This window comes from Emydura macquarii, unplaced genomic scaffold (assembly GCF_026122565.2).
Source record: "Emydura macquarii macquarii isolate MOO-44397 ecotype Brisbane River unplaced genomic scaffold, CSIRO-AGI_Emac_v2 contig_3076, whole genome shotgun sequence".
Taxonomy (NCBI): Eukaryota; Metazoa; Chordata; order Testudines; family Chelidae; genus Emydura; species Emydura macquarii.
In genome coordinates this window covers 38,374-62,944 of record NW_027133213.1, presented here as the reverse complement: position 1 = coordinate 62,944, position 24,571 = coordinate 38,374, and the positions used below count along the sequence as shown (strand labels likewise).

General features: G+C 44.2%; 1 pseudogene; it reads left to right on the top strand.

Annotated features, from left to right (window-relative positions):
* Positions 1-1,261: 1,261 nt before the first annotated feature.
* On the top strand, positions 1,262-4,785 carry LOC137141498 (vitelline membrane outer layer protein 1-like; annotated as a pseudogene).
* The last annotated feature ends 19,786 nt before the right edge of the window (positions 4,786-24,571 follow it).

The following is a 24,571-nucleotide window of genomic DNA, read 5'->3' as shown; positions in this document are numbered from 1 at the left end:
GGCGCTTCAACCCACTGGGCTTACACATGCAACTGTTAACAATGACCCGAGCTCTTGCAGCCTTTCCCTGTTTGCCCTTCTCTCCCCAGAAACTGACTTGTTTATTCTTTAAGAACATTTTCTGCAGAAATTGGATTTAACCTAACCAGGTGGGCTTGTCACACAGATTTAAATGGAAAGAGCTAAGAACTGAATAGGCACTTCAGAAGAAACAGGCTTTCTAACTGGCCTTGTTTTCACTTAGGAGACAGAGACTGCAGATGGCCTCTGCTTCCTCTTAAAGGCAAGTGGCAAAATGTGAGTGCCTTAGCTTTAGCCTCTGGGTGTCCCATGTCCTAACTGAGTGGGGAACACCTCCCCCACCAACCCCAGGTGCAGGGTCTGGGTTAGGCAGGACAGCAACAGGCAAGTGTGTTTTCTCTGCCAGAATCACATGTTCAGGGCCCAAGCATAATTTTTTCAAGCCCAGTACAAACTTGTAACATGGGCCCCCTCCCACACACATACCACTATCCGTTATTCCATAAATACAAACTCGTGAGCCATGAACATTCTTTATTTTTTAATGGTAATGGGGGCTGGAGCTTGGGCCAGGCCCACCGGGGCCTCTGGGCCCTGGTAAAGAGTACCCTTCCTCCCCCTCCCTCCCCCCCATGTTGGGGCCCTGCACATGTTTCCAGCCTGGAATGGATAAAATTACCAATTGGCTGGAGCCCAGACTTATGAACGGGAGATGGGGTAGGGAAGAGTGACAGCAGAGAGTGGGGGAGAATCTCACCATTCGGTATGAGGGAGCTGCATGGAACTGAAATGAGACCCTGAGATAAAGCTAAGAAAGAAAAAAAAATCTCTCTCTTTCCCCCTGCCAATGCCAGGACCCTCTGTCCAACACAGTCCCAAGGTCCTCTCCCCTGCTCCTCTTTACCTCTGAACCTTCAGCAGCTGCTCTAAAATCCACAGCCTGCCCTCAGGACACACAGTCCCTCTTTTGCCCACTTAGCCCTTGCCCTGGGCAGCAGTTTCCTTCAACCCCTGAAAGTCTCAGTGGGGAATGATGAGCCCTTTGTGTGCGAGGGGAGGTCAGGTCAGTGTCTAGGTGCAGGGACGTGGCAATGTGTGATTGCTCCCAGATGGATTGGCAGCAGGCCAGGCCAGGAAGGAAACCCAGCCCAACTTTCCTGGGTATAAATATCCCTCGTGTCTGAGGCTGTTAGTCACTCACCAGTTTCTTTGTGAGTAGATCCAGAGCTGATACTGCACCATGCAGCCCCTCACCCATGTAGTGCTCTGCCTGCTCCTCTCCTGCTGCTTCCAGGGTGCAGAGGCATGAAGTTACATCTCCACCCTCACTGTTCCCAATGGAGGCCAGTGGGGTGAATGGGGGGAGAAGGAGTTTTGCCCCAGTGGCTACGCCAATGGATTTTCAGTGAAGGTAAAATTCTTCCCATTCCCTTGCCACTTCCTCCCCCTCTGACCCACACTCACCACTCAGTATCCCAGCAAGAATTTCTCTTGGCTCTAGACTGTTCCTAGTTGTTTTTGTAAAAATCCTCTCTTCCTCACACTCTGGCCAGCCTTCGGCATACAGGGCCAGTCAGTTTACTAAAGGGTGGGGGCAGGGAATATCTGTGACCACAGATCTGGGGCTGAGAATAAAATTAGTGAAGGAAGTTGGCTTGAAACTTACTCTGAGGCCATATCTTCATTTGAAAGCTTTGCTGGCATTGCTGTGCCTGCTAATGCTGTGATTTATTTTCATTTTTTGAAAATATTTCTCTGCTGGCAAAAGTCCTAGTAGGTGTGCCAAAAGTGCTGTTGTCTCACCAAATTGGAATGAGCTATACCGGCATAAGTACTTTTTGGCCATTATGATTGTGGCTGCTGAAGGAGGACATGACAAGTAAGCCTGGAACCGCAAAACTATTCTAGTGTAGAGTAGGCCTTGGGTTTCCCTGCCAGAGAACAACCTGTTAATCTGTAGAGTGAGGGAATAAGTCCCATCACCACTTCATTTAAAACCATCCTGGATATCTCCCCTCTTTAGCAGCTTTCAATGTGTGTTGCTGCAAGAGTGAAAATCTACTGTGGGGGTTGTGGGGAGAGGCAGCTTCCTCATTCTTCCCAGCCTGGATCCAGGGAACATATGGGGCAGGTTGTTTAGCTGTCTCCCAGCTTCCCAGGAGAGTGGCGGTTATAAGGTCTTGGGGTAGCACGTGATGACACGACTTTGAATGGCTTTCGCCTGTACTGCACTGACAGCTCCATCATCGAGTCCACTGTGGGGCCGTGAGTAGCTCTTTTCTTTCTCTCCTTCTTACTCTGCAACCACAGAGAGAATACGTCTTTCATGTTCTTTGAGTAAAATCCTGGCCCTGCTGGAGTGAATGCAGATTTTGCTATTGACATTATCAGTTGTTGGCTGCATGTGTGTTCTCTCTGTGTGCTGCACCTGCTGTGGGCAGGTAGCCGGGACAGCAGACCTTGATTGAACTGCCCAAGAAAACCACTGACTCAGTTCAGAGACAAAGGTGCTCAGCCAAGTGTACAGGTGATAAAGTAAAGTACTAGCACCCCATAGTCTCCACAGGAACACTAATACATGTATGCCTGAGACAATGGATTGGCTCAGTAAGTGGCAGGACTTTCCGCTTCCCTCTAGGCCAGAGACACCTCCTCTGTAACCCCTCTTTTATACACCGATACAAACACGTTACTTATTACACTTCTGACATGGTTAGTTACCAATTCTATCCCTTGGACCTGATGGTTCAAACATAACATTTTTATCAATCATTCTATCCTGTCCTCTTGTCTTTCTTTTACTTGGTTCGGTGTGTTCCTGTTGCATATCCCAGTATTGTGTTTATGCCAGGCTTTTATGTTAGGGCTTACCAGCGTCTTCTGGAATCTGCATAAATGAACACACTGTGCCTTGTACTTCTTGGAAGTGCCTGTGGTTTTTTGCCGAGTTCATGTACCACACAGTGAACTTGTAAGCAAGTGTCTGCTTTGTAACAGTGCCTGACTTTTGCTCATAGCCTGACTCTCGCTAATTTTGCTTTATATCAGCAGGGTACTTTAGTTCAGGCCTCAGGCTTTGTACCAGACTCCGTGTTTCAGGCTCTCTCTTTCTACTACAGACGTGAAGGGAGATAGTATTTCACCCTGTAGGTCCTCTCTACTGTCTAATGAGCACTTGGGAGAAGGATGTCTCGGTACAAGATTCAGCAAAAGTGTCAGAGATCTAGCCAGGTGCCCCCTTTCAGCCACCCTCTGGACTGCTGTGATGGGAAGCCAAGACTCTGTGTGCCTTAATCTCCCTGTGCTTTAAACCTTTCTGGGTCTCAGCAGGCTGCAGCACTGGTTCCTCCTGTGGTTTCTTTGGCATATTTCCTGGACACTGACTCAGTCTGCTACTCCTTCATGGAAGTGGGGATGCTCCCCACACCTACCCTAGGCTCCCAGGAGTGGGGCTGCCCCCCAAGATACATCAATTGTTTAAATATGCCCTCTTCCATATCTCCACCCAATTGAATTTGCTCCAGAGGCACGCAGTAGTTGTGGAGCACAGAACACACACTCAACCACTTTGCCTAGAGCCTAACAGAATTGTTCTTTTATTTAGGCATATGAAGCCCAAAAGAGTACAGATCATACAAAACAATAAACATCCTGACTACAATGTCTCACCCTTCCTTTGGGATGCATCTGTGTCCAAGAGGGCTGGAAGACAGGGTTCCCCTGTCTCATGCAGGGTGTTGCATGCTGGATGGCTTCTCCTTCATGCAGTTCCCTTCCCCAGCTCCTCTGATCTTATTCTCTCCTGCCTTGTGCTTCCTCTTCCTGTCTGGCTCTTTCCCCATCTTCAAATCCAACCTGGTCATCTTGTTGTTTTCTTTCTTCTGTCGTTGGTAACTTTCCACTGCTCCAAAAAACTCCTCCCTTCGGACAGAGGAGGAAGTATCTTTTGCCTTGGGATGCAGTTACTCTTCTGCATAACTCTTGCCTGGTCAAAGCCCTGTCATTAACATTTTGTGGCTCCTCTTGGTCTTCAGTCTGGAGAATACCCGGTGCATGTCCTGTCAGCAGTGGTGGATCTGCCTACAGAGAAGCATTTATGACAGAGCAGTTTTTCTGAGTAACATTTCATAGTAACTCCATAATATCAACCAGAAGTGGTAAGTTTTACACAGACATTCCCAAATTCTCACCCAAGGGCATCTCCTGAGACCCGCAGAGAGTTCTCCAGCAAAACTAGGGCAGACCAGGCTTGACACTTCTGATGTGTCTAAGGCTAAATACAAGCAAGAAAAAACACTACTCAAGAAAAAGAAAACAAAATATCTCAGGCTCCACCAGACCGTTTTTCAGGTCACTGTTGTGTGTCCTATGAATGCTGGGCTTGGTGCACAGTAGCTAGGATGACTGGTGCCCCCTGATGGGTAGCAGACGCTGAATAAGTCTCAGGCAGTTATTTTCTTCTCTGGCAGGTGGGGCCACTAGACTTGGAACCAAAGGTGCCACAAGAGCAACCTGACGTCCTTCTATCTGAGGGTGGAATCGCCCCAGGGAGATGCCGATGACACGGCAGCCAACAACCTCCAGTTCACATGCTCAGATGGGATATGGATGGCAGGCACTTCTATACACTGGTGCAAATTTGGCCCATGGAGCAATCACTGCAGCTCTGGGGCCATTTGTGGGATCCAGACAAAGGTGCAGACAGACCAGGGCAGAGGGGATAACACGGCGCTCAATGATGTGAAGTTCTTCTGTTGCCCCTAAACAAGCACCTGTCCCTGCCCATCCCCTAACACCAGCAACTGCCCATGAAACACCATTAAAGCTTAGCACTGCTCTTAAACAGGAAGGTGTCTGTGTCTTATTGTCCCAAAACAGGCATGTGAGCATGTACCATCCCCACATCTGCAGGGGAATGGGGGAGGCAGGATTGTGGGGAAAACCAAGACAAGATAAGACTGAGAGCAGAGTGGAAGGAGAGTAAAACCTCAGCAGCAGAGATAACCACTGTGATAAGGTGAGAAGGGAGGCATGACAATATTCGGTCGAAAGGGGTATTTCAAGGTTTTGGGTGTTACCTGACAGCTCTGTGTTCTTGGGGAATCAGGGTGCAAAACCCCCTACTCTCTCTGTCTCACCTGAATGCCCCACCCCAGCCCCTGCTTGAACCAGAAACCAAAGGCATCTCAATATGAAAAGGCAGTGGAAGACACACCTAAAATCCTCCCAACAACCCCTATTTTAAGAAATACAGCTATTCCAGTAACGAATTCACCCAGAAAGAGAGTTGGTAGCACCACACAGCAGCCTGCCACCTCTATATCACTTATTTAAATCCACTCCAGGTGGCAGTGACTGTAAATTTGTTACCATTTGGTGCCAGTTTGATGGTCTCAGTCCGTTTCCTAATGGACAGGTGTCCATATAGCTTGTAAAAACCACCATCACAATTGTTATTAAGTGGCTCCTTTATTTGCTGTTCTAGCAGAGAAGTTTAGGACTGAGGCCCAGATTCTGTAAAGACCTATGAATGTGTTGAACGTTACTCATTGGGAGTAATCACATTAGCTTTAATAAGACCCTCCCAACATGCAAATCCTGGAAATGCAGGGCTAGAAGGAACCTGGACAGGTCATCAAATTCAGCTTCCTGTGCTGAGGCAGGACCAAGTCATCCGAGACCATCCCTGACAGGTGCTCTAAAAAACTTTCCCAGTGATGGGAATTCCACAACGTCCCTTGGAAACCAAGTCTGGAGCTTCATACCCTTATGGTCAGGAAGCTTTTCCTAATATCTAACCTAAATCTCACTTGCTGCAGATTAAGACCACTGTTATATTTGTAAAAGAAAAGACTGCAGGATTTTATTTAGGGGACGAGGCAATATGCTATGAGTATTGTAAATATAAACATTTTAGAAAGTTACGGCATTTATATATTTATTTACTTTTGAAAGTTTTGCAAGATGGTATAATATAGTTACTAGTCCTATGCATTGCTCGAGTCAGCCCAGTGGCCAGCTGGCTGAGCACGAGTGGAGGAGCCAGAGCACCATCAGTCGTGATCCAATGCTTTCGATGATGATGATGATGATGATTACAGAACGAACCCAGAAAATCCATAATCTTACCCTGTATTTTACAGTGGTTAGTTTTTATACAATTTTATGTGTTTTGCTGTGTTATGCTGCCTCTGGATTCTGTATGGTAGTTAATTACCAGCCAATTACAAGGAAGCATGACTTTATTTTATTTTGTTTTTAGGGTTGGCTCACACCGTTACTTCTTGTCTTGCTTCTGGTGGACATGGAGAACAATTGAGCATCGACCTTTGTTCTAACAGCCCAAAACATATTTGAAGACTATAAAAAGAAGATTGAGGGACTAACAAGACTAAACATACTCATTTTTTTTTCAGTTTCCTCATTGGTCAGGTTTTCTATACCTCTTATCACTTATGTTGCTCTCTTCTCTTCTGTTTGTCCACATCTTTCTTAAAATGTGGTGCCCAGAACTGGACACAGTACCCCAGCTGAGACCTCACCAATGCCCATAAGAGCTCCCCTGTCTTGCAGATGACATAGATTAGAATAGTAATAATGATAGATTTGATAATATCAATCTCTCTTCCCATGCAGAAATGTCTCACCTGTATATTTACTCATATTCTGTCAAGTCTGGTTTTAAATGTTCTCAAGGGATGGGTGTCCCATCACTTCCCTTTGGAAGCTTTTCCACACTGTAAAAATATCAGTTTCTTTCCCTGACATTCAATTTAATATTTCCCTTTCTTAAATGTTGTCCCACTTAGAAACCCCTTGCTCTCCTAGATCATGAATGAAGACATTTAAGAAGACCACACGGTGACAGGTCTGTGTCACAGATCAACATGATCTGAACTACACCCATCTTTCAAACAGTCTCTTGGAGGAACCCCTGCAGTGTGCTCGCTCTTCCTTAAGGGTAGGCCATGGAGACTCTGGGCTCCAGCACTCCTCCTGCACACCGTGAGCTCTGCCCAGTGAGTCCAGCTGAGAGAGTCTCCTGTTCAGAGACTTTTTGCCATCTTCACGGATCAGTGCACCTCAGTATGTATTTGCGGTGACACCAGGCAGCATGATCAAAACAAAGGAGGCTTTAATAGTCAGGTAGAAGACAGCACTGGGAAGTCCTTAGGTTAGCATAGAGAGGCAAAGGCGAAAGCAGAGCTCAGAGTGCCCAAACTCAGGGCTCTACCGAGCCACGCTGCTGCAGAATCTGTTTTGGCGGGCGCGCACTCTCTTTATGTCAGTTCTAGGTTAGAGCTGCTGTGTTTCTCCGAACGCCAGCTCTTAACCTTGCCTGCTGTTGTTACTTGATCCACTGTCTTCCTCCTGCAGATCCACGTTGAGTTCACATGTTCTGCCTGTTGGAATTTCTTGTGGATTGGTGTCAGTTGTTCAGTTCTTGTGGTTCCCATTGTCATTCTGAGTCCTTCATGGATATGGATCAGTTTCAGTCAGTGCTTTCATACCACTCCAGATAGTTATGAAAACCAACACCTCATGTTGTCTTCCACCCCAAGAGCAGCTTTTTAACCCTTTACACTCCATGCAGAGCAATGCAAAGCACAGAAGGAAACTGAGGCATGTGTAGGAATCCTAAAAATATTACCAAAATTCCCACCAAAATTACAGGCTGCTCTGTAACTTATGAATACTGTGTTTAACCTGGTTATTGGGATTTTACTGTAGGAGTATAGTTGAGTTTAATGGTGGGTTGTAAGGAAAACAAGCAGGAAGAACAGAATGGCTTGAGATAAGCCACCCGGTAGTAAACACTCAAGGGTTGTGAAGAGCCAATACCTGAGATATTTCCTCCAGGTTAGTGAACTGAAGCAGGGCAAAAAGACTGGGAACTCAGAAGACAAAGGAACCCTGGCTGGATAAAAAGTGACTCACCCCTCTCCAGGGAAGTTGTTCTTGGGGAGCTGTTCAGACAGAGAGGCACTGAAGAAGCTAGGCTTGCCTGGCGAACTGTCATAGGATGGAAGGACTTTAGGTAAGAGAGACATGCAGTGTTGTAGCCATGTTGGTCCCAGGACATTAGAGAGACAAGGTGGGTGAGGTAATATCCCCAACAGAAGTTGGTCCAATAGAAGGTATTATGTCGCCCACCTTGGCTCGGTAAGGTAAACATGCATTTAGATTGTTTCTTGTTTGCAAGTCCATTTCCTCACATGCTTTGTTCCCATTGTGGAATATTAAACAATACTTTGGTATACAAAGGCTATTTGATAATATTATTCACTGCTGATCAGATTTTTGAAATGAAGAACTGCAGGTGCCAGTCAGAGTTGGCAGAGTTGCTGGGTAAACACACTTGATACACAGGGTAGTGCAGCCCCGGGCCCAGTCTAAGAATGGGACAACTGTGGAATTCTACCCTACAAGAGGTAAGGGCACAAGACTTAATGCTTGAGGGGCTTCACTCAGAAAGGGCACAAATGTGCAGTTAGCTTGTGACACACACCTAACACACACCCCTTCACTATCCAACAAAACTCCTCCCACAGACTTTATACCATGTAATTTATTACTTTTGCTCATGTTCCTTCAGTCAGCTTTCAATTCACATGAGTGCATGTTACTGGAATAAGTACTAGAGCTCCCCTGAATAGTATGATAAAGTTAAAGAGGTTCTTGTATTGTTCTTCCTGCTTGTTAATAAAGTTAGTTGAAGACTGACTTTGCTCAAGGGCACACATTTCACACTGCAGCTTCTCACTAGTAAACACAAAGATACCCTACAAGGACAGAAATCTTTTCCAAGCTAATTTGGATTAATTTTGAGGGTTAGATCTTGTGAAACTCTAAAGATGGGAGTGTTTATTAATCTCTGCTCTTCAAAGCTGATTTAACTGGACCTTTAACTTCAGTTTTTGTCTCTGGTCTAGCATCTTGAGCACTTTTTGGTTTTGAGCACACTTATTTACTCCACTTGCCAGGACATTAGGGCTGTTAGAGCTGAGGAGCTATGATATGTAGAAATGGATCCTGCCTTCATTAGGATTTAGTTTTTGAACTTCTTCTGCTTTGCAGGAGAAGGAGTGTTTGATGCTTTGGCTGAAATGATACCAGAAACTGATTCTTCTTCTTCTTCTTCTTTTTTTTTTTTCGTATGTTGGTTAATATGCAGATCAGTCCAGTGCTGAGGCTGCTGTTGTTGCTCTTAATTTTTATTTTTATTCAGTTATACTTAGGATCACCCAATCAAACTTCAGAGGCCTGTGGTGCTAGGCACTGTACAAACAAATAAGAAAGATGGTCCAGGCTCAGGGAGCTTACAGTCTAGGCTTCAGACAGGACAGAGACAGTGGATGAGACAGGCAAATGGGACACGAGGACTTTAGAGGATGATATAACAATAAAACAGAAGTCTGAGCTTGCCACTTGACAAACCAGTATAAGATGGTTGTAAGTAATGACAGGATCCCTATTTTATGGTGTACGAAATGTCTATCCATTTGTAAAGGGCCACCACTATAGTATCGGAGTTCCCTGAAAGTGTTGAAGAACTGCTAATGCTTCATTATACCCAGTGGTGTCTATTCCAGGGATTCTTAACAGCTGCAAGTGATGGTGCCTTATTCACCATAAAAGTCCATTTTACTACCTAATTGCTTTTACTTCCACAAACTTCCAAACATTTAAACATTTTCCTTCTTTTAGCTTCAAGCTCTTACTCCTTGTATTAAGACTGTGAATAATCCTCCAGCTACTCCGTCTATGAATAGTTTTTTGGTTTTTTTCCTATCCATATTGTTACCTGGAAGGTATTTATAGACTGAGATTATCTTCCCTTTTTAAGCCCCCCAGTTTGTGTTCTCCTCTACATTAAGTTAGAAGCACACTAGTCAAGTCAAAGATCCCCTGAACTAATGGCTCATCAGGCTGACACAGTTAAGGCTCATCAGTTTCATAACCAGCAGCACACAAGGGAGTGATGTGCACAGCATCATGTCCAACTGCCTTAGATTGCTCTAATCTGATGAATCAGGTACCCATTTTGTAGCAGGGTGAACTGGAGGTTGAGCGAGACACAAACACAAGCCCTTCCGGATTCTAGTTAAGCACCTTTAACCACTCAGCCTCTATGCCTTATTGGTCGTGATTGTTTTCCCTCCTTGCATATCCATAAATGTTCAAATATTTTTCTAAAAAAATAAAGCCTTCTGACTAGCCCTTTGCATGAGTCAATACTTACCTAAAAGCTATTTAGTGATGAGTTATGAATGACCAAATCATGTAAATCCTTCATTAACTAATATAGTTATTAAAGGTGAACATAAATGAAATAATAATGGTTTAAAATTTGGGTGCCAGCTCCCTGACTAATCTAAATTGACATAGTTGCATTAGTCAACAGAGTTGTGCTGAAACTAAAGGACCTAAATTTAGCTCACTTTGCCATTTTGATCTGTTTGGAAATGTGAACAGGGTGTGAGTAGAAAACTAAAACAATCCAGACAAAAATCTTCAACTGATCCAATTGTAACTGTAGAAGTTGTTTCATTGCTCTGAAGTGAATGAAACAGGAACACCCATAAACTGCAGTGCACTGTGGGCAATTATTCCACTGCGCAACTCACACCTTGTGCCACTAGGAGTTCTGGGAAAGCAGAGAGGATCGCAATGCATCATGGGTGCAGGCTCAACATCCCATGATGCAGTGATTTGCATCCCATCATTCCAAGGGTTTCCAACTGTGTTTTGTGGCATTTTATCAACAGCCTCAGTTTCCTGTGTGCCTGCCATCTCTATCTGAAAGGATGGATCCTGCACTACTCTCCACTGTTGTCAGTGTTCTGAACACATCGTGGCTGGTCATGCAGTATATCATGAGCTCCCACTCGGAACAGGAATCCGAGGGACCTGACTTGCTGTGTGCCATGCAAACGAACCATGCTGGATTATTGTTTGCATTCACGGAGCGTCTGCACAAAGTGCACCACCACTTATGAGTGCATGAAACAAGCACAGAGTGGTGGAATCGCATTGTGATGCAGGTCTGGGATGACGAGCAGTAGCTACAGAACTTCTGAATGTGCAAAGCCACCTTCATGGAACTCTGTGTGGAGCTCGCTTCTGCCCTGTGGTACCAGGACACCAGAATGAGAGCTGCTCTCTCAGTGAATAAGCATATGGTGATCGCCATGTGGAAGCTGGCAACTCCTGACTGCTATCAGTCAGTCACTAATCAGATTGAAGTTGGGCAGTCCACTGTTGGTACTGTGTTATCACAAGTGTGCAGGGCCATTAATCACATTCTGCTACAAAGCACTGTGAGTCTGGGAAATGTGCATGAAATAGTGGATGGCTTCGCAGCAATGGGATTCCCTAACTGTGGCAGGATGATAGATGCCATGCATATTCCAATTTTGGCACCGGACCATCTTGTGCCAGAGTACATCAATAGAAAGGGGTATTTCTCTATGGTACTGGAAGTGCTTTTTGACCAGCGTGGGCGTTTCACTGACCTGAACGCAGGTTGGTGAGGGAAGGTGCATGACATACACATCTTCAGGAACACAGGCCAGTGCAGAAAGCTGCAAGCAGGGACTTTCTTTCCAGACCAGAAGATTCCAATGGGGAATGTTGAAATGCCCATAGTGAACCTCTGAGACCCAGCCTACCCCTTACTGCCATGGCTCATGAAGCCTTATACAGGTAACCTGGATAGCAGCAAGGAGTGCTTCAGTAACAGGTTGAGCAGGTGCCGAATGGCCATTGAATGTGTGCTTGGCATATTAAAAGCTCGCTGGCAATGCCTTTATGGCAGATTAGACCTAACTGAGGAAAGTATTCCCATGGTGTGCTGTATAATATTTGTGAAACTAAGGCTGAAAAGTATTTCCCTTGGGAGGAGTGAAGAGGGAAACACAAGAGACCAAGATTGCTTCTTTTTCACAGAGTATGTCTTGATTAAAAGCAATTGTTCACAGCACACAGCAATCTGGGTAGGAGCAGAGAAAGCAGTGAGGGGCAGTGTGAGCTATGACAGCTGGTGTAAGTCCAGTGATTGTTCTGGAAACTGTCTGAAAAAGGTGGAGTGAATTGAGTACTGAAACAGGCCAGGGGTTTGGTAGGAATGTGTGGGTGGAGTTTGAGGAGGGCATGGATAGCAGTTCTGTATTGCCTGCAAGGCGGGGGAGCATGCAGGAATTCAATCTGCAGCATTATTATTGACTTTAGCAGCTCCTCTTCCTCCTCCATGGCTTTTATCATATGCTCATGACATGCTATCCCTAATTGAACAATGATGAGAACACAAAATATTGAATAGCTGCTTCTTGTTGGGATAAGGCCTCTATGCGGAACACACCAAGGACTGCAAGCAGAGAGATTACCTAGATAAGCAGCAAACAAGATATTTTTTGTACCGTTCCTCATGTTATCACATACTCCTCCCTTTGACCCTGCCCTCCATCACGAATACGTGTTCATGCCCCTCACAACGTATCTTCCTTATTTGTTGAGACCAATTCCCTCTCACCCTCTCGTCCCCACAATATGGAGTTGTTTTCCTGACGATACAGAGAACTGTTTTTGGTGATTAGTTTAAACCGATTTAGTCTATCTCAATGAGTGAAGTGTATTTAAGAAACTGCTGTAATAATTGTACTTTGAAGCTGCTGGTTGAGCTCTTCCCAATGCGTTGCTAAATAAATTGCTTAGTATTATCGGTGTGACTGGATTCTCTGGAGTAGAATTCCTTTTGTTTAACAATTCTGGCGCAGCTAGCATGGGGCGGTCAGTGACTCTCGGGAACCCTTGTAACTGAGAACTTGTAACTCATCCGTGCACCGCATAGGTGCAATCATGATCGAGATCCTGAAAATGAAAAGAATAAAAGCTTGGGTGAAATTAACTCAGGGGAATCTTATCTGGGAATGGGAACTCGCAAGATCTGAGGGTGACCAGCATAGTTGGCCTCCCCCTTTTAACCAAAGTTCTAATGCCAGTGCTCCCCTGGCCCCCCTCCAAGTAACTAGAATCATAGAATATTAGAGTTGGAAAGGACCTCAGGAGGTCATCTAGTCCAACCCACTGATCAAAGCAGGACTCATCTTAGCTAAATCATCCCAGCCAGGGCTTTGTCAAGCCACATCTTAAAAACCTCTTAAGATGGAGATTCCACCATCTCCCTAGGTAACCCATTCCAGTGCTTCACCACCCTCCTAGTGAAAAATATTTTCCTAATATCTAATCTAGACCTCCCCCACTGCAATTTGAGACCATTGCTCCTCGTTCTGTCATCATCTACCATGGAGAACAGCCTAGCTCCAGTCTCCCTGAAACCCCCTTTCAGGTAGTTAAAGGCTATCATATCTCCCCTCGTTCTTCTCTTTTGCAGACTAAACAAACCTAATTCCCTCAGTCTCTCCTCATAAGAGTCTCTCCTCCTTGTGCTCCATCCCCTAATAGTTTTTGTTGCCCTCCGCTGGACTCTCTCCAACTTGTCCACATCCTTTTTGTAATGGGGGGCCCAAAACTGGACACAATGCAAATGCGACCTCACCAATGCCAAATAGAGGGGAATAATCACTTCCCTTGATCTGCTGGCAAAGCTCTTACTAATGCAGCCCAATATGCTATTAGCCTTCTTGGCAACCAGGGCACACTGCTGACTCATATCCAGAGTCTTTTCCACTGTAACCCCTAGGTTCTTTTCTGCAGAACTGCTGCCTAGCCCCTCAATCCCCAGTCTGTAGCTGTGCATGGGATTCTTCCATCCTAAGTGGAGGACTCAGCCCTTGTCCTTGTTGAACCTCAACAGATTTCTTTTGGCCCAATCCTCCAATTTGTGTAGGTCACTCTGAATCCTATCCCTACCTTCCCCCTAGCTTAGTGTCATCTGCAAACTTGCTGAGGGTGCAATCTACCCCATTCTCCAGATCATTAGTGAAGATGTTGAACAAAGCAGGCTCCATGATCGAACCCAGAGGAACTCCGCTTGTGACCATCTGCCAGCTAGACATCGAGCCATTGATCATTACCCATTGAGCCCAATGATCTAGCTAGCTCAATATCCATTTTATAGTCCATTCATCCAACCCATAGGTCTTTAACTTCCTGATTAGAATACAGTGGGAGACTGTATCAAAAGTTTTGCTAAAGTCAAGGTATATCACCTCCATCACTTTCCCCACATCCACAGAGCCAGTCACCTCTTCATAGAAGACAATCGGGTTGATCAGGCATGACTTGTCCTTGGTGAATCCATGTTGACAGTTCCTGATCACCTTCCTCTCTTCCAAGTGCCTTAACATGGATTCCTTGAGGACCTGCTCCATGATTTTTCCAGGACTGAGGTGAGGCTGACCGGTCTGTAGTTCCCTGGATCCTCTTTCTTCTCTTTCTTGAAGATGGAAACTATATTTGCCTTTTTCCAATCATCAGGGACCTCTCCCAATTGCCATGAGCTTTCAAAGATAATAGCCAATGGCTCTGCAATCACATCAGCCAACTCCCTCAGCACCCTCGGATGCATTGCATTCAGACACATGGACTTGTGTATGTCCTCTTTGTAAATAGTCCTGAATCTGCTCCTTCATCACTGAGGGATTGTCAGTGGGCTGGCTTGAGAGGGGGGCAGTTAGTATATTGTGTGACATCTGGATAGCGGAATCATAATAATGCATGTGGGATATGCCATGTCAGGTACTGTTAGGAAGGTTATGATATGCTAAGTAAGAGAATAATACTTATGTTCATGTGTAATATGTGAAATGGAAGTTGTCATGCTGTCTGGATAAGGGGGGCCCCTGAGGTGTATTCAGGAGCTCTGATTACTTCTTTCTACACCAGTCTCACATTGGGGGTGTCATGCGGGCTGGCTTGAGTGGGTGGGCATTTAGTATATTGGGTGACATCAGTATGGCAGAATCATAATAATCCATGTGGGATATGCCGTGTCAGGTACTGTTAGGAAGGTTATAATGTGCTAAGTAAGATAATAATACTTATGTTCATGCATAATATTTGAAATGGAAGTTATAGATGTATTTGAGATATCTGTATTTCAAATTGTTCTGCCTGGGCAACACCCCAGATAGGAAGGCTGCAGAACAATGGCCTGCTTAATGGCCCATTAAGGCATTCCCAGGTGCAAGAGGCCCTGAGGGAGAGGCCAGCATCACCAGTGAGTCATCAGAACCTGCTTACATGAATCAGGACTCCATGGCAGGCAGCCTACCTGATGAAGCATCAGGATTGGCCCATGTGACTATGGACTCCATTTTGGGTCTTGTGACTGCCCACAGGCCGCATGGCCAGAGGAGGGGGCTTATAAGATCAAGCCAGATCTTGTCTTTGTTCCTGTCATGTCTGCAGACATACACCTATCTCTGGACCAATTCATCTTGCAACTGAACCGAAGGACTTAGACCCATCCAGGTACTGGATGTGAACCAGAGAGAAACTATACAAGCCTGAAAATCCACATTTCTTCCAGAAACCTGAAGTATATGGACTTTTAATCATTTGTATATCTGTGATTTACTTTAACCCTTTAACATTTCTCTCATGGTTTCTTTCTTTCTTTCACAATAAACCTTTAGCTTTAGATACTAAAGGATTGGCTGGCAGCGTGATATTTTAGGTAAGATCCAAACTTATATTGATCTGGTGCTGTGGCTGACCTCTTGGGGTCAGAGGGAACCTTTTTAGCAAAGAGCAGAGAGTTTAAGTAATTGGTCTCTTTGCTGGACCTAGTGCTGATTTGGGAGCCTGGAGCTGAAATGCAGTGAAGGCGGCTGTGGGCATTTGTGGACTGGCCTCTTGATATCCAGTGTGGGGTAATCAGAAGCAGTTTGTGGCTGGTTGGGATGCCGGGCTTCAGTGTCACCCACCAGCGTAGGGAGAATCTGCTCTCCTTTTGCATCCTGCCCTGACTTTGGCATTATCAGTTGGCTACCCTGGGCACAGGTCGTATCACACCTTACAAAATATATGTTTTGATCTCCCTAATTCTGTACAACAGGTACAAAAACAGGTAAAGCTATTAATGCACCAGTATGCTGTTCATGCCCATGCAATAAAAAGATGAAAGCGAGGCATCCTAGGTGACCCTGGGGGGAAGCACAAACACCATGATAAACTCGCTTAATGCTAAAGCGGATAGGTCATACAATGCCTGGGTCAAGAGCCAGACTACCCAGGCCCTAAAATGCACGAATGCTGGCTTATTATATGCCCTCACTGCCATTGATGCAGCCATGGGTGGGTTCTATGAAGTAATTAAAAAATCCTCCAATATTATCATTAATCTGACTAAATCCCAATCTAAAGGATGCGCTTGTGCTATGTTAGCTTGTGATTTATTTAATATATTAAAAGAAGATGCGCTATATATGTGCCTTGGTTTCCCCCTTCTCGCACCCTCTCCTCCTCTGCCCTTGCACACCTGGCAAATGTATCTGTCCAATTAATTGTTGCATATTCCCTTACCTTTGAAGTCTTCTCCACGCCCTCTCTTAATTTTTTTTTGTATACTTTTTAGCCATCCCCGCCTATGTTTTTCCTTCTTTTTATTTAAAATCTGTTGGTTATGTGTCTAACAGTATTGTTTATCGAGTAGGATACAATGGCTATATGTCTCCCTCCCCCAGTGGCGGCATGCTCATGACGACTTCAGATTGCTGTACAAAGTCTGCTGATTATATTATCTGTTCTTGTTCTACTCTTTGCTCTTTGAACATTTCTTCCCCTGTGGTTATTAACATCCTTCCCCTATCGGATGCTGAGGCTGCTCTCCAAGTATCTGCCACTCAGTGGTGCTTTATCACCACTGCAACGCATTACATCTATGGCCCACTACTTTGTCCTGCCAATTCTTCCATGTGCCTGGAAACCACAGACTCCTTCACCCTCAGTGACGTTCATCTGCCTGGCAGTGTCATCACTGGAATGACAACACTTCCTTGGTGGTATGGCGGTCAATACCACCGTCCAACTAGCAAACGAGCTGCTGGCTAAAGCAATCGTCGCTGCTGCCTCTGTGTCTGCCACCGTTCATAAGGACATTGTTAAAAGCCGTGTGAAGGTTCAGCTCTCCAACCACATGATAACCCGCTTGGAAAATTCAACTTCTGGTCTGTCCTACAATCTCATCACCTAGTGGACCATCTCACAGATAGGTGCTGCTGCTGTTTCCCTCCTTGTCTTGTTTCTATCTGTGTGTATGTGTTGTTATTTTAAGTATATGCTTCCTAATGCCACTTCCCTCACTGTCCTTGTTTCTTCCCCTCGCTTTACCCATACTCCTCCCCCTGCCTATGACCCTTCCCCGCACTCTCACTCACAAGATAAATCACAAATATAATTATATTGAAAGTATTGACAGTATCTCACTCACAAATTTGATATGTCAAACAGGAAGGAATCTGTTGGGTTAAGGCCTCTATGCAGAACACACCAATGACTGCAAGCACAGAGTACCTTGATAAGCAATGACTAAGATATATTTTGTACTGTTCCTCCATGTTATCACATATTCTTCCTATGACCCTTCCCTCCTTCATGTATGTGTGTTCATGCCCCTCACAACGTATCTTCCTTTTTGGTTGAGACCACTTCGCCCTCTCCATCTCCTCCCCACCATGTATGGAGTTGTTTCCCCCAAGATCCAGAGAACTGTTTTTGGTGATTAGTTTAAACCAGTGTAGTCTATCTTGATGAGTGAAATGTATTTAAGAAACTGCTGTAATAGTTGTACTTTGAAGCTGCTTGTTGAGCTCTTCCCAACGCATTGTTAAATAAATTGTTTAATGGCTGGATTCTCTGGAGAAGAATTCCTTTTGCTTAACACAGCACTGTCCATCCTGTGCAGTGATTGATGCATGTGTCCTGTGGAAAACATAGTATGTGATCATGTAATCAAAGACTCTGTCATAATGAACATGCAGAAGTAGGTTGAATTAAGCTTGTAGAGACATCCGTAATTCTGTCATTACCTAACTTTGAGTGCTTCACTTTGCAATCTTAATAGGGTTCTTTTAACATCGTTTGTGTTTGTTTAATTTCTAGGTTATTAAAAAAAGCAAACAGAAAAAATAAATTCCATCTTGAAACATCATATTGACAGCCCTATTGCTCATCAGATGGGTTAGAATCTTTAGGTCCACCACCCAAACCCCTGCAGCTTGAGCTAATGAGTAACTGATAGCAGTAGTAGGCTGTCATCCTTTCTGTGGACCAGCACTAGAGAGGGATGAGAGACCCAACTTGCCAGAGGGTTTCATAGATCTTTGCTGACAGCAGATGAATGGTGAGGCTCAGGAATTATGGGTTCCATTCCAGGTTGTCAGGGGAATATTTTGTAGTGAGCATAAAATCTGCTGCTGGTTCCTCCCTAGGTGAATTCTTTCTGCCCTGTCCAAACTGTCCATGTCCTAGTTCTGTCTCTTCTTCACTCCTGGATCTTTGTCTCTAATCTCATTCTCCTCACTTAGCCAGTTCCAGTGTCCAATCCTCACGCTTGGTCTACACTTACCTCGGCGATTCAGCGGCAGTCGACTGGAGTTATGCAAAGTACGCAATGAACTTGCGTATCTCCCGTCGACTTCTGTGCTTCTCTTCTGCGCGCTGTCTTCCCTGCACTTAGCCGATGGGAATCATGTTCCCGTTGACACCGTGGTACGCCACTTGAGGAGGTGGTTTTAGTACGTCGACTTCTGGATCAACTGAGAGGGTCTTCACTGACAGTTCATCGCTCTGTTCCTCCCACCCCAGCTCTGAGTCACAGTTTCCCTTCTACCAGGCTCCAGAAGATACTGGGAGATACAACGGGAACACACCAACCCCAAAAAAAACAAGAACGGAAGGACAGGATAGGATGATGGATTAAAATGTTTTGTTCAAACCAGCAGGTACAAGGGGAAGGACTGGTAACTAACCATTTCAGAAGGGTAATAAGTAAGGCATGACGGCTTTATGGTAATGAACTTGCACGGGTTCAATACCATATTTTACCCTCAAGTAGCAGATCGGATCCAAACTGTTTGCCCCTTCAGAGCTATCAGTGTCCAGAATCTCCAAGTTCTCTGAAGAACCAGCATTCAGCTGCTGAAAAATTTATAGTTAGAAATAAGTGTTAGACAGTTTTGTACTTTTTCATAATGTGCTTTAAAAGGCATTTACATAGGGTGTCAATAGATCACTTCAGACTGCTGCCTAAAAGAAGCAAAAAACCAAAATAAATTCATACATACAACGTACCTGTGTATGAGTTACTGTGTACGGAATCATCAAGCAATGCCTGAGAGAGAAACAATTTGAGGATTGCTTGGAGTGCATCATAAGGAGAGTGCATCAGAGGAGTCACGACTGCTTGGCTGGTCTGAAGATGATGTGAACTGTAAAATTAAAGACACGAGGAGTAGTTTGTGTATGGAGAGCATTTTAATGTCACCGTCACATTGGGATATGCGCTGCGGTGCCTCTGTTTAACCCAGGAACATCTAGCTCTAGAAACAGCACTGGTGGACAAAGTGACGGAGGCAGAGGACCCAGACGGAGTGTTAAATGAAATAATCAAACCAACAGATAAATGTTTATTGTGAAATGTTGGACATCTCCTTGGTTCAACAAATTACAAAATCTGCTGAGAAAAATCACTAAAAGTTAGAACGTGTTTGGGGGTATCCTAAAAATAATAGAAAAATGTGTGTTTTAGTGGAAAAGGCCTGTGTGAAGCATGTTTTTATGGGATTCAAGGGGTGGGGGTTGTCAAAAGGGAAGTAGGGTACCCCTGTAGTACACTTGTAGTTATGTTACTGTTTGTCAACAACAACAAGAGAGGTGTGGATGGCCTGATGCTCTAACAGGGACCCCCTGTTCCTTGTGCACAAATTATGCAGGCTCTTTGGGGCATCTGAGTCACTGCAAAGCAGCCCCAGAACCCCTCTAAAATCGTACCACCTTCCGCTTCAGCTGGCCTTTTAGTTTTTCCCCAGGCCTCTGCATTAGGACTTTAGTGATGATGAGAACCCTGTTTTCTACCGTGAATCAGGTGTCTCATCTACAGGGTCATATTATTTAATTCTGTAAAGCCTCTAGGACTACACTTTGCTTAAAAGTGTTATATAAAAACAAACAAAAAATCTCTATGGTCTCTCTAGACAAGGTAATAATACGTAATCCCACAAGGTTTTTGTTAATCTTATTTATTATTTCTCACAGCCCTTTGGATGTGGGAAAGTGTTTCTGACTGACAAACACTTGTCCGTGCTAAAGCTTAACCACCAACAAAGAACTTTAGCTGCCTAGACTAAAAAAGATTGCAGACAGTTAGCACTATCCCCCTGAAACTCAGGATGGTTCTCTCTCAGCCACAATACTCTGTTCTCTAGGTCTGTGGCTTTTGTCTTTTTTAATTTTTTAATTGTAAAAAAAATAGAACATCTCTTGTTAAAAGGGGTCCGCTACAAAGCACACATTGTTACTGTTGTTTTTCTTGTTAAACTTGTAAACTTTATTTGCTATGATTTAACATCTCTTGCTTTTTCATGTTAGCAAAAGGGTGGTTCAGGAAGAATTCATTCTATAAACAGAGGGGTTGTTATTAGTTTCTTTAGAAAAGGATGGGCCTGTGTTCATCTCACATTATATGAGAAAAAAATAACCTCTTTCTTTCTATATGCTGCTTTCTGAGTGCAGAATTGTAAAGCCCTTCTAGATTAAGTTCTTTTAATTAATTAAAATATTTTTAAGTAATATTTACACTTTACAAAGCTAAAATAACACTTCTTTTTTAGACGTGTGGCTTTAATTCTCGCTGGGCCTTTTTTCTTCTTTAAAAAGCATGCTGGTGTGGGGTTTTAATAGGTTGAAATGTTCATATTATACATTTCTTTACCATTTACATCCCTGTACACAGGAAATGTCTTACTATGTACGTCCTTTAGACTAAAATCTTTAAAAACTGGTGCACTTGTTCAAACTTTAAAAAGTTAGGTATTTGACTACAGTTGTCACAGGGCTGATTGTTCATGTTCTATTGTAAACAAAATGTCCCCTTAGGAGTTATGTTATTTCACGCCTAACCAAAAAAAGGAAAACATCTACAATGCACCCCTGGTAACTGTTGTTTTTCATGTTAGTAAAAGAATTGAGTAAAGGGATTGTGTTTATTTTACATTTTCAAACAGCTGAAAGGATGGTTCTTGTGGAAAAATACAAAGCTGTTTGGCATCATTTCTATAGGCAAACTTTAAAAGCTAGTCTGTGTATTATGCTCTGTTCATTTTTACTGTAAATCAGCTTTTGTTGGCAAAAGGGTTTATTGTTAGGTGAGAGGGGGTGGCTCTTGTCAAAAATAATGCGTTTTGTGATGTAGTCATAGAGCAACTCCTGATTGGTCCAGTGTGCTTCGCTCTGAAGACTCGCACCCCAGCTCTAGAACAGCTATCGTTTCATGTCTTATTCTCTCTTCTCTAGCATTCTTTAATCACAACGTTATTTTTCCTCTTATTTAATTTATTTTATATATTTTTTAAAAATTTTCTTCAATTTTTTTTCTCTCTGCTTCAGAGAATTTAATTACATTATTTTCCTCTTTTATTTCATTTTTCTTTAATTTCATTTTTTAAAACATTTTCTTTAATACTTTTTGTATCTGCTTTAAAATCTTTCACTACAACATTATTTTCTTTTTTTCCACCTAACCTATTCTTTCTCTCTTTGTCAGCTACACATGCCCAAACACAAGGACATAGCACAATTTTGTTTTTTAATGGCCGATGGAACCTTTTTTCTATTTTTTCTTGCATTTCTTTTTCTCTCACACACACAACCTCAGCTATCTAACCACAAGCATGACACCGACGACCCAACACACACACACACAATTTTCAAAATGTCTGGCAACGCCAAACGTGTAGAAGACCAGAAATGGGATATGGTTGGCGGGTTATAGTGTGCTAAGGGCATGCAACCTGTAAAAAAATTATATGATGTTGAATGTTATCGAGATATTTACTATTCATGTGCCCAGTGGATAAAATAGCCTGGTAACTTAATTGTGAACTTCTTGCAAGTTTCTACTCAGCATATGCAAACTGCAATTTTTTAAAGCCTATACCTTGGCCAAATTTGGGCAGATTTTCATGGGGACTGCAAAAGAAACATTCCTGATATAATGGCCACTCCTCTTTCAAATTTCAAGCCCATACTCTGAGCCATGATGGCACTAGGACTTGAAGAAAAGTTCTCCAGAGGTTTTATAATATGGGTAACAAAAAATATATTCCTTAGCCTTATTCTTGGAAAGAGCTGAAGCATTTTGACTGAAAAATTTGCAGCAAAACTCAGCAGACACAGGGTATGAAAAAATTTCAGTGCAATTGGTTTTAGTTTGGCAAAATTATAAGCAATTGAAAACAGAATCTAAAAGGAGAATTGTTGAAGCACTTAAATAAGAGTCGGTGCCAACAGTCCTGTCTATAATAATAAATGGGCCCTTTCTGACAGGTTTTGTCAGTGGCAACAAGGTTTGGGTTGAGATATTTAAGAGGTTCCTCTTTAAATTAAAAACACCGGCAGAATCAATCCCCACCCAGAAACCAGGGAAAAAAGAAAAGCCCTCCCCTGCATGCCATTAACAGGCAACATTTCTTCTCTTGCAAGCACTGAGTTTGCCTATAACACAAGGAAAGCTTCCTTAGGGTGCAAGGGGACACAGGATTAACTTGGGAAAACGCACCAACTATACATATAAATGAATAAATTAGCCACGCTATGGTATCTTTGGCAGAAGCCCTTTAACTCAGTTCCCCAACCTCCAGTGTGAATGTTGGATAAGCAACTGCCCCTTTCACACCTCACTTCCCCTTTCTGCACTAAGCCCCATTCATGGTTGGTGTCAATAGATAGTGTAGTCCCAAAGTCTAGGATAGCACTTAGCCAGCCTGCATCCTACCGCTAGAGGAAGTGCTGCCTGGGGTGGTCTTGAGACTCCACCATCCATTCCGCCTACAGTGATTTCAGCTTTTTTGGTGCTGGGTAGGAGGGTCCTCACCAGTGTTCACTCAACTCTGCAGCTGTCCACTGAAGGTTCAGCAAAGAGCTACCTCGCTACTGCCTCTTGTTGTAGAGCAGCCTCTCTTCCCAACATTTTCGACATGGCGGGACCAATAGCACATGGAACACCGCATCATGATCCTTGCCACAAGGTCGGATCCCCTCCTCCCACCTGCACCTCGGTCCCTCTCCCACACCAATCTGGAGTTTGTGCATTGTTCTGGTGACTCCCCAGAGTGTCACTTGGAGGATTTCTGGGTAGCTGTACTTTCCTGGTTCACCAATCAATGGTGGCAGAGACCTCCTTACCCTGTACAGCTTCTGTGTCTCTGGAGCTCTGGGTAAACAGCTTTGAAGCAGCTCTTGGCCACTCGTTCCCTTGTTCATCAACAGATGGTAGTAGCAAGCTCCCTGCTTTCCAGGCACTTCAACCCACTGGGCTTACACATGCAACTGTTAACAATGACCTTAGCTCTTGCAGCCTTTCCCTGTTGGCCCTTCTCTCCCCAGAAGCTGACTTGTTTATTCTTTAAGAACATTTTCTGCAGAAACTGGATGTAACCTAACCAGGTGGGCTTGTCACACAGATTTAAATGGAAAGAGCTAAGCATTGGGTAGGCATTTCAGAAGAAAGAGGCTCTCTAACTGGCCTTGTTTTCACTTAGGAGACAGAGACTGCAGATGGCCTCTGCTTCCTCATAAAGGTAAGTGGCCAAGGGTGAGTGCCTTAGCTTTAGCCTCTGAGTGAGCCATGCCATAACTGAGCTGGGAACTCCTTCCCCACCAACAACAGGGCAGGGTCTGGGTTAGGAAAGACAGCAAAAGGCAGGTGTGTTTTCTCATCCACGACGACATGGTGAGGGCCCAAGCATAATTTTTTCAGGTCCAGTACAAACACACACATACCACAATTCTGCATCCCATACCTACAATCTCATGAGCCATGACATTTTTTTTTCCTCGTGTTAATGGGGGTTGCAGCCTGGACTGGCCCCCCAGAGTGTGCAGGCGCTGGTAACGTGTAGCTATTTAACCCCGCCGCCCCATGTGGGGGCCTTGCACATGGTTTCAGCCTGGAATGGATAAAATTACCATTTGGCTGCAGCCCCAACTTATGAGCAGGAAGATGGGGTAGGGCAGAGTGACAGCAGAGGGTGGGGGGGAATCTCACCACTTAGTGTGAGGGAGCTGCAGAGAGCTGAAATGAGACCCTGAGAAAAAGCTATAAAAGAAAAAATCTTTCTCTTTTCTCCTGCCAATGCCAGGACCCTCTGTCCAATACAGCCCCAAGGTCCTCTCCCCTGCTCCTATTTACCTCTGAACCTTCAGCAGCTGCTCTAAAATCCACAGCCTGCCCTCAGGACTCACAGTCCATCTTTTGCCCACTTAGCCCTTGCCCTGCGCAGCAGTTTCCTTCAGTCTCTGAAAGTCTCAGTGGGGAATGATGAGCCCTTTGTGTGCGAGGGGAGGTCAGGTCAGTGTCTAGGTGCAG